Source organism: Salvelinus sp. IW2-2015, linkage group LG6.1 (assembly GCF_002910315.2).
Source record: "Salvelinus sp. IW2-2015 linkage group LG6.1, ASM291031v2, whole genome shotgun sequence".
NCBI lineage: Eukaryota > Metazoa > Chordata > Actinopteri > Salmoniformes > Salmonidae > Salvelinus > Salvelinus sp. IW2-2015.
Window position 1 is genome coordinate 18,838,989 of NC_036845.1, and position 11,312 is coordinate 18,850,300.

The following is an 11,312-nucleotide window of genomic DNA, read 5'->3' on the forward strand; positions in this document are numbered from 1 at the left end:
AGTTGTAGGCACGAGTATGTGAATGTTTTTTAAAGGAGTTCGCACTTGTAGAGATTAAGCTAGCCTTGAAAAGTCAACTTCCGAGAAATGCTGGATCGAGTTTTCTCTGTAATTTTGCAACCAAAAGAAATAGCTGAGCTCATAGGAGCCTGCTTTCTGTAGTGGAGGCAGCTTAATTATGACAGGACACTAGTCTATCGCAGGGCCTTACCCACAATCCCCTCCTGAGTGTCCAAGCAAGAGATGCATTGGGACCATTTTTACAGTCTTTGGTTATGACTCGGCAGGGTCGAACTCCCTCATTCCAATCTCAGGCGCACAGTAACACAAGGCCACTAGTTTATGAATTCCTGGGACCAAACGCAGAAGAATTAGTCAACAACGTAAACAAACAGAACCGACCTAAGAATATGAAAACAATCGATAAAGGTCATACATTTGTTCAACTGAGTGTGCGTGACTTTTGACCAAGAATTGATATTTTCTCATAAACATTAGTTTTTATTTTAGATATTGTGTGTGACTAACAATTATTGAACACATGTGTGGAGCTACATCATCTAGGAGTTATTGTTCTTGAGATATGCTGATTCACAAATTAAAAAGCTTTCTATAAAGGATTGCATTTTAAAATACTTAATACGTATGGTGCACCAGCAAAAATATTCAACATAGATGCCAAAACTGTTTATGTTACCCCTTATGAATTCAACTCCATTTCTGAACATGGAAATGAATGTTTACTAACGTTAGTCCATTTGCTGAGGGGATCAAATCCTCATAAACATTGTGCATTATGCTCAGAGGAGACTTTTAATTATCATCTTTGTTTCTATTGGTCTTCAAATGTTCACTTTCCATTGAGTCACTGATCGACTGCCTATCTCTCCTTGGGCACTTTTTTTTATTGGGCGCCTGTGAGGTTTAATGAACAGTGAAGTGATGGGGAAGCCAACTCTCCATCAGCACTTGTGTCTGGCTGCCAGAAGATCTCTACCCCAAAACTACCTTCCAAAATATCAAACCCTCTTTAACCCTTCCCTAAAGGGATGTACATTAAAAACCGCTCCAAATCAAAAAACAAGAAAGACACCAAGAATCTGGAACGGTATGTCTCGACTCAACCGAAAAACAAATTCCGGACCAAAGGGCCTATTTTCTGAAACCTCCCCCCTAAAACTTTCATTAAAGGGATTCTAACTATCAGTAGCTGATGTGGTTGTTCAATCTCTATTTCCCCAAAAAATGACGGGTATGTTATTGAGGTGTTTAAACCTGGACATTGGGTCTCACCTGGATCCTGTCTCCCGCCAGCTCTACGGTTACATGGAGAGCGAGCCCCTAACCTGCAGCTGTTCATTCGGACCGCAGCACGACCGCCTCCTGCGACCGCACGCTTCTACCAGGTCCACCGCATCACAGGCCAAGACTGTCTCTACCGCCACCACGAGCCTCAGTCCAACACCAAGGTGCTGGAGATCCTCTGCTGCCGCAGAGAACAATGAAGAGCCATCGTGAGTGTGCTTGTCCTTTTTCACTTCTCCGTCTCTCGCTCTAAACACTAAGAGAAGCTAGCTCGAAGGACCCCACTTTGAGCAACGAGCGAGCAGTTTTGATGCAATATTCTAACAGTGTAATAAATGCATTTTTATATTTAATTATAATTTGGTTGTGTTTTATGAAGGTCTTGGATAACATTAAAACACAATAGCATTGTCATTTGGTTTATATTACGTAGGCCAGGATGACTTCAACTAGATAGCCAACAGGCAGATTTTTTTTCCTTGAGCGGTATGATCAGGGACAGGTTACATAATTCCAAATGATAGTAGACTGCAAATTACCGAAAAGAAAGCCCAAACAGATATAATATTGAACATAAACAGAATAATTTTCAAACCTTGCTTACATTTCTATACGATCATGTGCTCTTTCTATTGTGTGGGGAACACTTGGAACAAATTCCAAAATTGTAAATAACTTGGAGTGATTATCTGATATTTTTTATTACCACAATTATTTTTTTTACTTTGTTTTTTTTTGCTCCAAAAACTTGCTGGGGGCAAATAAATCACCTGCGGGCTGCCTTTGGTAACCCTGCCAGAAAGCTATCTCTGCTGCACGCTCACATGTGGAAGCGCTTGAAAACACAGGTTTATTCTTGGAAAGATTTATATTTGAGCGTTATTCTCTTCCAATTGTGAGAGTTATTTGGACAAAGTGTTTTGGAAACCTCAGAATCGGCTCTTTCTGATATTATATTTGAATTCAAAACTCTTCCCTGGCAAAAAAAAATAAGGCAGTCCCCTTCTTTAAAAAAAAAAAACTGCTATTAACACAAATTCTGTTTTGTGACAACGAAATCCTAACAAAACTAACAACGACTTATTTAGCGAGGGGGCATGACTAACTTTTACGCACCTGAGAAGACGGGAACCAACTCCCTGCTGCAATCAATCCCCGTGAAGCAAAAGAAGGTATTTGAACTGTGGTGGAGAAAGGACAACAAAGGGCAGAATTTAACGTTACTAGGATTTATTTTCCTAACACGGTGGGTAATATGGGGAAAAGGCTGGACGGAAACCAAAGCCAAAGAAAGTTAAATATCAAAGTTCCCCTCTCCTAAGCTAACTGCCTATCCACTATAACTACCTAACTTTACACCACCTGGTTGGCCCTAACCAAAATACAGGGGGTGGTCCCCAGGTCTTACCTAGTGTGCCTAGACAGTAAATATACTACGGGTATATGTATGCCCGCGGGCCCTCTTGCCTAAGCACTCCCAAAGTGCTTCTCCTTCCCCCCTGGGAAACAAATGAAACAGAATAATTATAACAAATTTACAAACCACCTTTACAATCAAAACTGAGTAAAAACTAACTCAGGCCACTAAAGAAGCTTGACAAAGCACACCAGAACATATCAAACTGCTACCAACAACAACTAACAACAATTACATACCACACTTTCTGTTAAACAAACCAACACTATATCACAATCTAATCTTCCAAGCAAGGATCTCTGCCTGCCTATCATCTCTCTCTCTAATATTTCTCCAAAATATTCAATCTCTCTCAATCTTTTCTTCTCCTTTCAAACAAACTACTCTGCCTTCCTCAGCCTTTAATGATCTTCTCCCTGCCTATCCTCTCTCTCTATAATTTCCCTTTCTCTTAAACAGAACACTGACTTTTATATCCTTCAGGTGGCTATTAGCTGAATTAGAGTCAGCTGCTTCTTACGCAGGGGCGGGGTCAGCTTCTCCAATCATCCATTGGGTCGACCCCAATCAGCTGGTTAGGGGAAACTCAGGAAAGCTATCTCCTGAAACACACACACTTTCAAATACAAAAGCTACAACACAGAAAACTGGGCAACGTAACACTAACAATGGCAGAGATATTTTCTATTTATAATAAAAATATGCCATCAAAAAGGACTGCCTCTGCGCTTCAGTGTTAGAAATGTTAACCATTGGCAGTGTTTCAATGATCACCAAACAAGTGTGTGTTGGAATTCAGGAGAAAGACAAAACCAAAGCATCTGCCTAATACAGTGCAGCAACAAATTTGTTATTAGATCTAAAAGGAATAATGCCCATGAAATCCAATAGGCCCTATTTCTGTTTGTTTTCTCCCAATTGCACCCAATCTGCCGTTTGTGCATAAAAAATATACAATTCCTAAATCCACTATATCCGTATGGTGCATTTTAAAACCACTCTCCAACTCCGGATCTCCAGCAGGTCAGAAGGTTGTTCTCCGCAAGGGTGCCCAGGCAGCAAACTTCCTGCCCTGGGGCTTCTGTTCACGCCACCAATGGAGTCTGCTTGTCCCGGAGGCCCAGGACTTTCTCTTGATGGAGAAGGCAGCTAAATTTCCCCTTTTCCCCCAAAAAAAAACTCCAAAAAACCCCCCGGTTTATAAGCTCCACAACCACCTACTGAAACCTGTTAACTTTATTCTCCTTGTGTTTCATTGTATAATGTACTTTTTAGAGACCTGATGATAGATTGAACGGGATTTATTTAGTTCAAGCGTTATTAAATTTGTTTTGATATTGTTGGAGTTACAAAGATATTTGGGCAAGCACCATGAAGATATCAGAGCTCTTTGGACTAGAGAAAAGGAACTTTGTTGTTTAACGTTGTGAAACCAACATGCCAACACCTTTTGATTTCCAACAATGCTATGTGTACCTTTATAATGTATCAAATCCAGACAGGTAACTTTGTTGAACTTCACCATTACACTTTACAGGCACCATGTGGATAAATCTTATATTCGAGAAACTATTCAGATGACGTCAGGTTTTTCCCTTTTGTCGTCACACGTATAAACTGGAGGAGATAGCATTGAAAGGATATTAGTCAACTGAGCCTCAGCGGTTGCGGGTAGAAAGTTTAGGCCAGGTTAGTGTCCATTAAGTCACATTACTGAAAACGTTTTTAAAGGTTTATCGCAGCGGGGAAAGAATGAGCATTCTGTTCCAGTATTAATCCTTTCCATGTTTCAGTTTTTTCATCTCTTTGGCTGTCTATGAAACACAGCCCTGTTTACTCTCTCTACCGACTGCTGGAAGGCCAGGGTCTGTCTGAGGAGGGTCCTGGTCGCTTGACGGTGAGGTCTTTTTCCATTGAGCGTGTTAACAGTCACGCCTGATAACATCGGCTACGCCTTTGCTCTTCACGCCAGCTCTTCTCTCGCTCACTCATGTGTGGACATTACATAGACGGTACTGTAGACAACCGATGTCGACTCCAGGACCACATAATCATCCTATCTCTTTCTTCCCTATTGTTGCTGATAAAGTTTTATCTCGTGTTTAGTTATCCACCATTGAACATGGATCAGTAGCCCGTAGCTTCTTCTTTATTGCACAGGCATGTTGTCTCTGGAAATCTAGAAAATTCTGGTACTTCTATTCTTGATTTCGAATCATGTTAACATTCACTGGAACAAGTAGAGTTGTTTGGGAGAAAAAAAATCCACTCGACTAGTCAAAATGTTCAGTTCAAATGTAAAAAAACCATTCAACATGCAAATCATTTTTTTGTTCGGGTAACCCTTTTCTGCCACCTTTCCTGCTACAACTTGACTAGTTATCCCCCTTTCCCTTTCCACCATTGCAGTCAAGTGACTTAGTTCTTTGCTGACACTGTTCCAACACAAGTGTTAGATACACTTGCAGTGTTTTTATGACCCAACAGTCTGCCAGGTTGTGTCCCTACAGATCTTTACTTTGAGCTACTTCAACATTATCACGGCTACAAGCCGCGACTGGCTGCTCCACACCCATAGTTCATGGAGAGACACTAAATTTCATTCCAACAAGTCGTTTTTGACAGCAAATAGAGTTACCACACTTACCTCTTAATGTGTTTGTTTAAAACCATAACTGCATGAATAACACTTACATCATGCATGAGCACTAAAAGAAACTTGTTGACATTTTTCTTTCCAAAAAAAAATAAGAATCTTCATTCAGATAGACCAAATGAGGGGGGGAAAATGGAGTGTAAAACTTGAATTTAAACATGTTCCAGGGGATTCCACCCAAAAAGCTACAATTCAAATAATTTAAATGCCGAGCCATACCCATATGTGATTTCCTGACTTTTTACCAGTAACTTTTCGCGTTTTAGTTAATTTCTTGAAAGGCCAGTCTGAAAAGTGATGCCTTTTTCCCCTAAGGAAAATCATCCCCCCCAAAAAAAATATATTCAATAAAATAAAATAAATAAAGACAGCTATAAATAAAGAATACATCTGCAGCCTAAATGTGACAATGGTTATAAGGTTGAAACCGTAAATGTTTGAAATGTTAAAAGTATGACAGTGTAGAGGAGCATGTTTTTTGAGGGAAAGCAGAGGGGTTTATAAAGTGGCCTGCTGAAATGCAAGCCGGCAAGCCAATGGGCGTTTTCCTCTGGAGGAGACGTGGAGGAGAAAGAGACCAATGGCCTGGGCTGTGTGCATTAGGCCACAATAACGTATTAAACCTGACGTGAAAAAACAAGTTGCAAATCGTTTAAAGCGTGTTCTGTTTACTTGCCCTAATTGAACACTGCCCCTGAAGATTGCTCCAAGAGCTGTTATTCTGGGCACCAAGGAACCATTAAAGTACCATCAAAAAAAATGGAATGTTGTTCTAAAGAAGAACCTAGCTACAGATTGGGGAGCGGGACTCAGGAGTGTTCTGCCGGGACTTCCGATATCTGTGACCCAGAAACTTTAGACGAGACGTCTCAGAGTAGGAGTGCTGATCTCGGGTTCAGTTTTGCCTTTTAGATCATAATTAATCATATTAATGCACTTCTTACCTTGGGAGAGGCTTGTGGATCTGGCCCTAGTCATCTTTGATCAAATAGAGCTCCAGCAGGACTTGTTTCGTGACATGAACAATTGCTACATCTGCATTACAGAAATAAGTCTCTGTGGTTCTAATGATGATGCCCTAATAATAACATGCTGTACTCTGTTATTGTTTATGTTATATGATGATACAGTATATTCCCATCTGTAATGGTTATGTCTCGATATAGGTCTCATGATCATGGCCTATAATCAACTCAGATTCTTTGAGACAAGCTTGTAGCGTAGTGCTCCTACAGGACAGTGTATGCTTTTAGTACCAGTATGCTGATGCTTAAAATGGATCCTCTCCCCTGTGCGGCAGCTCATGAACTGTGCAGGGATTCTGAAGCTGCGGAAAACTCCGACATCAGCTGCCGCAAGGGCGAGACGGAATCGCGCGCAAAAAACACGCGCGTGAGAAGATGTGTTTCCGTGTCACATCAACCAGGGCCAATGGCAGGACCATCCTCCCTACAGGCCTCCTCCAACCCCATTGAAGTGCTGTGAGTATACATGCGCACACCACATATACACAACCACATGGACTCACCCATCGCACGCACACACACAACACACACATATTACACCCCACACACAAAACACAGCCACAAACACGCACACACACACACACACACACACCCACACACACACACACACACACACACACACAACACACACCCACACACACACACACACCCCACACCACACCACACACACACACACACACACACACACACACAACACACAAGACTGTTCCTATGAACCACATCCACAGCCCCCCTGGTGACACACACCAAACCCAATAACATACTCTCTTAGCACGGAAATCAGTATGAGGTGGCCTTTTGGACCCAATCAAAATCTTATATGATAAAGCTATTTAGCCAGTCATTTGAATGCATTTACTTTTAATTGATAACGTGAGGTCAGGCACATATGTTATTTATCCTCAGTGCCATTTATGACTTTTGCCTAACCAGTTATGTGGTGAGGCTACCCTATTTATCACAGGTATGAAGGGTCATTCCCAGCCCTAATCTGCCGGGTTGGAAGAGTGTATGGAAACCGCTAACTAGTCAATCAGTTGTGGGTCTGTTTGTGTGTGTGTGGTGTCTGTGTGTGTGGTGGTTGTGATGACCTGTGTGTGTAGTGTTTGTGTGTGTGTGTGGTGGATGTGTGTGTGTGTGTTTGTGTGTGTGTGTTTGCTGTGGCGTGTGTGCGTTTGGTGGTGGTGTGCGTGTGTGTGTATGTGGTCATGTCTCCATCCTGAGGAGATAGACTATGTTTTTGTGTGGTAGATGGTAGGATGTGCCAGTCTTGTCGTTTTTTTTAGTCCCAGGTTATTGAAGCACGGTTTTGATTGGCTACTACATTTCTTTTTTTACAATGATCTGATTGGATCATATTAGAGAATGAATGAATCAGTACATTTCACAGTGTGATGTAATGACGGAGCATTGTGTGCCTGGCTGGAAACATGTCTTTGATAAACCAAGAACCCCGAGGGAGTACATTGATAAAAAGTCCAGGAGACAGTGGTGGATAAAGCATGACCAAGTATGACGTTATTTGGCTGTTCCTCCCCGAGTGAATATGAAAAATATGATAACGTAGAAAGTAAAAAAGGCTGATGGGTCATCCAATAAAATTGTTTTCATGCCATTTTTATATATTTGACGTAAAAAAACAACATCTGTTGTCTGAAAATCAGAAATAGCCAGTTGTGGTTTAAAACGCCATTTGAGAAACTGATAAAGGCTGTTTTCTAACAACTACCTGCCTGTAGACATGCAGAGTTGGGGAGGTAGGGGATCCTGGAGGACGGGGAGTGGGCATGGGGATGGGTTAAGGAAAGCTTTACGCATATAGCAGTGCTGGTTGGTATAGTGTAGTATAAGTCTACTCCGTTCCTAGTTTTCTTTTTTGGCACAGCTATTGTGCAAAGTTTGGATGTGAATTAACACTCATCATCCCTCGTGTCTGTCTGTCTGCCTGCCTGTCTGTTTCTGCTCTCTGTCGCTAGTTCCAGCCCAGCGCTTCGGCCCAGGAGCTGCCACACTGATAGAGGAAGCAGACGAGGGCGCTGGCACACTGGCTGACCCGCTCACGGGGGGAAAGAAGATCCTCCTAGTGGACACAACTTCTGACCAGACTCCCAAGGTGGTGTTCGTATGTGAGAAGGCCCAAGTAAGTTAAGGACGCAACAAGTAGCAGCCTACACACATCCTATCACTTATACTCTCTCTATTTCCTGATATTATCTTGTCTTTCTCTCACCACTTTTCCTTAATATTTCTCACTTTTAATGTTATCCCTCTGTCCTGCCTCTCTCTCTCTTCTTCTCCCTCTTTTCATTGCGTTCCCACCGGTCTCCTCCCCTGTCAAAATAGAGCAAGGGTGTGGCAGAGAGCCACAGTGTGGTCGTGTGCATTAAGGAACTATATTTTTAACCAAACCGTATTACAATTTTTAGAATTTTTCCATTGCCTGTAATAGTGACGTCGCCACAAGTTTAAGGAATTGAATCACAAGGCGGCACTGCTGCATACCTCTCTTGTCTTTCTTTGCCTTCTACGTCTCTTCTCTCTTTTCACGACTTCAAGTTACCTTACTAGAATTCACAGTGCTAGAATCCTTATTTGAGACAGTTTGCTACAGCAGGGAAAATAATCCATGCAGCAACAGGATTTATAATAATTGACATTTTAAGTAGCGGTTGATACATTTTTTTAAGGGCAAAAAGGAAATTACAAACGTTGCATTCCTGCAACAACAAGGAATGATTCAAATTAAGACAATACGGCATCTGTACCCTCTGGTCCCACCATTTCTCCTGTATTTTCTCTCTCTCTCTCTCTCTCTCTCTCTCTCTCTCTCTCCTTCTCTCTCTCTCTCTTTTCTCTCTCCTCTTCTCTCTCTCTCTCTCGCTCCCTCTCTCACTCTCTATCCACACTCATTATCTCTCTTCATGCTGCCACATAACCACGCATGGGCACACACACACTGTCTCCCCCCTCCTGCGGTGTGATTTGTTATTACTTATTACTTACATTTCATATTTTTCCCATTCATTTCCTCTTTGTGTGGGAGGGAGAGAAGAGATGACTATGTGAAGACACTGGTGATCAAGTTTACAAACAGTCATTTCCTTGATTGGGTCCAGTGAATCAAAGGCAACTGTACTGGCCAAGTATGGCCTGTGTAAACACATGTGATGATGTTGATGATGATGATCATGAGGAGATAGTGGATAGTGGTAGACATTTTCCAAGGAAAGAGGAAAATCCTACCTTTCTTCATTATAGGTTTATATAGATATACTGTCTGTGGTGTTTCTTGGCATTTGTTAACTGATATTTACTGCTCGTGTTTCAAGACGTTTGTTTGTTCTGTAAGAAGAGAAAGTTCTATTTGAGAAGTTTTCATAATATCTTCATTTACCCTCGTAGGAATGATTTGGAGTTGCTAGACAAGCTATAGAGGGGCTATTCAGAAAGACGCCTATAGGTACATTCCAACTCCAGGATAACTCAGTAGACTGGTACAAGACTTGAAGCATCAGCCCTGACACGTCATTATGTCCTGAGAGGGTGTCTGTTTTCTATTGGGTGAAGATGGCAGGCTATAGGACTCTGCAGCTGCTTTATCAGCTCTGAGCGAGGTATTTGCTCCTGTTTTTTGGAGAGGATTTCCCCACGCCTGGTATTATTGGCCTTGGAGTCTCCCTGTCATGAAAACACCCCTGCTGCCAAGAGTAACCTCTCCCCCATCCCCATCCCCATCCCCTCCCACTCCCGAAACCCCTTTATCAACCCCTTACCCTTCCACAGCTGTGTCATTGTGTCTCTCTCGCCCTGATGGCTGGCTCAACCCTCAGCCCCTCAGAGCCCACCGGGGTGAGGGGAGGAGGAGAGATTGACTTGTTAAAAACCTCTTGAAGCTAGGGGGCAGAATTTTTACGTTTGGAAAAATAACGTTCCCAATGTAAGCTGCCTATTTCTCAGGTCCAGATGCTAGAATATGCATATAATTGACAGAGTAGGATAGAAAACACTCTAAAGTTTCCAAAACTGTCAAAATATTGTCTGTGAGTTTAACATAACTGATTTTGCAGGTGAAAACCTGAGGAAATCCAACCCGGAAGTGACTCTTATTTTGAAAAATCACTGTTCCTGCCTTTCGTCCATTTAAAGGGATATCAACCATATTCCTTTTCCTATGGCTTCCTCAGGGTGTGAACAGTCTTTAGACATAGTTTCAAGCTTTTATTCTGAAAAATGAGCGAGATTTATCGAATCGCGTCAGTGGATAGACGGATGTCCTTCCATTAGTTCATGCGCGCGACACTGGCCGCTCAACATTTTCTTTCTCTCCTGTATTGAATAGTTTACAGTCCGGTTGAAATATTATTGATTATTTATGTTAAAAACAACCTGAGGATTGATTATTAAAAACGTTTGACATGTTTCTACGAACTTTACGGATACTATTTGGAATTTTCGTCTGTCGTTCATGACTGGAGAGAGAGAGAGGAGAGAGGAGGGAGGGAGGGTAGGGAGGGAAGCGGAGGGAGGGAGGGAGGAGGGAGGAGGGAGAGGGACGAGAGAAGAGAGAGAGAGAGAGAAGAGAGAGAGAGATGAGAGAGAAGGCAGAAGAGAGAGAGAGAGGGAAGGGAGGGAAGGGGTGAGGAGAGGGGGAAGGGAGGGCGTGAGGGAGGAGGAGGGAGGGAAGGAGGAGGAGAGAAAGGAGAGAGAGGAGAGAGCAGAGTAGAAGAGAGAGAGAAGAGGACGAGATGAGAGGGGGAGACGAGAGAGAGAGAGGAGAGGAAGACCAGAAGAGAGGAGAAGGAGAGAAGAGAGATGAGAAGAGAGGAGATGAGAAGAGGAGAGAGAGGAGAGAGAGAGGGGAGAGAGAGAGAGAAGGAGGAGAGAGAACGTACGTTTTGCGGTTCAGTCC

General features: G+C 42.5%; 1 pseudogene; it reads left to right on the plus strand.

The window, feature by feature from the left end:
- Window positions 1-11,312, plus strand: part of LOC111965266 (nuclear factor of activated T-cells, cytoplasmic 1-like) — a 75,122-nt pseudogene that overhangs the window by 47,777 nt on the left and 16,033 nt on the right.